Genomic DNA, 3,776 nt, shown 5'->3' with positions numbered 1-3,776 from the left:
AGACGGTTACCACCACTCCAACAAACGAATTACAAAGGCCTACCGTCGAAGGACCAGCTTCCTCGACCGTCGTAATGGCGCAAAATGCCTCCATGAAAACACCGCAACTAACATTGATATCAAGCAGTACAACACCAACAACGGTGGACAACGTCGTCGAGACACCGGTCTTCTCGCAACCACCACCACTATACCAAATTGTGGGAGAACAATCGGCGGTTTTCCAAACAACATCGTCAAACCAGATAGTGAGAGATCAAACAATGGCTTTCCAAACACCTTCGTTTGTGACAAATATACCCTTCAACACCACAATCCCACATTATCAACCATTTGTGTCCAATAATCCTCTCTCACAAAACTCACACCTCTTGTCCACCCAAACACTAAACTTCCTATTTCCACAACAAGCATTCTACAAGCCAAACCCCGGCCACCCCTCAGCATACAACAACATACTAATGCAACCTTACATCACCACCCAGTAGTATAACCCACATGATACTCTCTCCATCCCAAATCAAGATTGTCTATCGCGCAACGTAACATCTTCGTTCGCCAAGGAGCTCTTAGACTATGAAATCCCAAACACGACAAAGTTACCACATCTCAAGACCTATAATGGACCTTGAAATGCTGGACAGGGGTTGGGGTTTGGAGCTACTGGGGGTAGGTTGTTAAATTCTGGTTCGGAGTCGGAGTTATCTGAAAAGCCTTCAGCACAATGATCATCCAAAGGGATCGAGTGATCATCTTCTGACTCTTCATCGAGCCATCCTCCAATGCCTTGGTTCGGATAGTACGGATCGCCGGGAAGGTGGAAGCCAGCCATGCTATCTACACGAGAATAGGGAAAGAAAAGTTAATAGACGTACTAATCTAAGATACCTATAAGACGTTCGTTATTAGTCGACCCAATACTTGCATAGTGCATACCAATTACATGTACCCGAAACAGGATAGACCTTCGAATAAGTGACCCTAACAAGCGTGTTCTGTACGGTATCATAATAATGCATAATAGTAAAGACAAGCAACCACATCCATTGCATTAATATTATAATTGTAATACAAGCATGTTCTGTACGGTTTTGTTAGACACCAAAAGTATAATCAAAATAAGGAGGATTCTTGTATGTGCTCCATCTTCTCAAAAGCTGCATCTGTACCTGTCTACTGATGACCTGAGAATACAAGTTATTTTGAAAACGAGTATCAGCATAAAGTTGGTGAGTTCATAAGTATTTAGTGTCATTGCTTGTATAAAAATGTTTACAATCATGTAATATAAAAGCTGTTATCAAAGTTTGAAAATAGTATGATCCCTAGAAAATCCTATATTTTTCAGTAAAAGTAGTCTTCTACCAAGACCTGGTTATTTGTAAGTTTGATCCATTGAGAGTGTAAAAGTTTTCCCAATGAGACTATCAATTATAAAAATATAGTTTCAGACTTCATTCGTGTAAAGTAAATGGGAAAATAATGTTTTACCCCAGCAGTGTCACTGCCGGCTGAATGAAATAAAAATGCAAACTCCAGGTAGTATTAAATGCACAATACACCTCGGGGAGTCTGTTTTGCCTTTAATTCTTAATGTGTTAATTAAAGGTCTGAATGTGAACTCATATGTAACCATGCTGATTGACGATCGAATAACTGATGACCCTCAAGGTCACACGTAGTATGGTGACATTTTGTCACCCCTAGGCCTAGTCGGCTCGAACTGTAGTTAGCAGTCGGGATGTCGGAGTGTCTGTCCCGTATAGATCTATACACATAATGCCCGCTCTCCCTCAAGGAGACTCTGGTTACACGGTGATGGCACAGTGAAGTGTCGTATCGAGGAATAGTATGTCACATTTTGTTTTAATATATTCTCTTGTATTATAGTATAATGTACTTTTTGGTATAGTGTATGGAGTGTTCTCTTGTATAGTATATGGTATTCTATTTGTATAGTATTTAACATGTATAGACTCATAACAGGACTAACAATAGTGAGTGTCGTGGTAATAGTAGTAATGAGCGGTAAGCCTTAACTATACCTATTATAGTTAAATAGAGGTGTTAGATGCATGCCTTTGATACACAAAGGTAATGAGCTGAAGTGACGACTTTTATATCCAACACAAATATATATGATATATAACTAAGCATTCAACGACAGTCAGACAGATAACAAGATACCCTAAGTCCACAATCAAACAAGAACAGGAAGTAAGGTGAGCTATCAGTCCTAAGTCCTTCAAGTCTTACTTAAATAAATATATTGATGTAGATATAGTTTGGGAACAAAAGAAGTTTAGAAAGAGTTTGGAAATATCTTTATAACAATTTAACACAAAAAATGAGTTTGATAAACATTTAAAGCATTTTTGTTGGCAAAGCAGTTAAAAGTATAGAAAATCCTTTTTTGGTTGCAAGTTATAAATCACATGTGATTGATACTATAACTTGTTGGATTCAACTTGTATTCCCCCCCCCCCCCAATAAAAGCATTTAAAAACATTTAAAAGGTCAATTAAGGGGTATGAACTCACCTGCGGTGAGTGGAGTGGATGGAAGTGTCGAGTAGGATGCTAGGTGCCAAGTGAGGACTTGGACACACACACGGAGCCTATGTAACATGTAGTGATACATAAATGTATCTAATTAGTTATTTAATCACTAATTAAGTAAGTAAAGACACTCTAATGCATGAAAACACTTTGTTTCAAGTGCTTGGAGTGCTAAGGGTTGCATCTAAGGAGTGTATGGCCTCACTATGGAGTTTACACTTCAAATGGTAGCCCTTAGGGGTGTTTACAGTTTTGAACCATTTTCCCCATGAGTTTATGGCCGTAAACTCATGGGAATGGTGTGTTTGTGTGCTTCAAGGTCTTATGCTTCACAAAAGAAGGTCCTAGGGTTGAATCAAGGGCTTAGGAAGTGGTTAGGGCTCGAAATGGCACACTTTTTGGAGTTTACGGTCCTTGGACCATGTTTGGGAGTTTACTACCGTAAACTCATGGTTACTCCTTCCATTTCATGTTTTGTGGTTCTTAGATCATTTATGCAAGTTCCTAGTTCATTAGCCAAGCATTGGAAGGAGTTTGGGGCACCAAAACCCCTTTTAGGGGTGTTTACGGTTTGGGAGATTCCCAAACCGTAAACCCATGTTCTTGGGGGGTTTTGGGGTTCATTCCATGGATTTGCAAGCACACTAAGTAGATAACTAGCTAGGAAGAGTCTACTTACTTATAGGAAGCTTGCAAGAGTGTTTTAGGACCCAAAAACACTAGTGTGTTCTTGGTGTTTTGAAGATGCTTGAAGATCTAAGTAAAAATAAAAAATCCAAGGATGAAATGATGTATAAACACTAGATTTAGTGTTGTATGGACGAAATTAGGGGAAGAAAACTTACATTTTTGGTGGATTTGGAAGAAATGTGTGATGATAGTTGAGAGAAAACTAGTTGTTCTGGAGATTGGAAGTGTAAAAATGAAGACAAGGAAGGTAAACTCATGCTATATGCACGAGTCTTGGGAGGAGGGTGTTTACGTCCCAAACACCCCTTGTTTGGCCGTGAACACCTAGCTAAGGTGCTTGATTGCTCTACTCGTTACACCTCGCTAATAACGACACTTCCTTTTATTTAATCGTTTGACGAAAAATAAAATAAAACACCAAACGGACTTAAATCCGGCCAAAAATGTACTGAAATATTTTTGACTAATATTTGGAATGTTTGAATGTGGAAATTATACACATGAAAATTTCGGGTTGTCACAGACAGT

Source organism: Lactuca sativa, chromosome 3 (genome assembly GCF_002870075.4).
Source record: "Lactuca sativa cultivar Salinas chromosome 3, Lsat_Salinas_v11, whole genome shotgun sequence".
Lineage (NCBI taxonomy): Eukaryota > Viridiplantae > Streptophyta > Magnoliopsida > Asterales > Asteraceae > Lactuca > Lactuca sativa.
The sequence above is the reverse complement of the archived record's forward strand: the minus strand, read 5'-3'. Positions refer to the sequence as shown.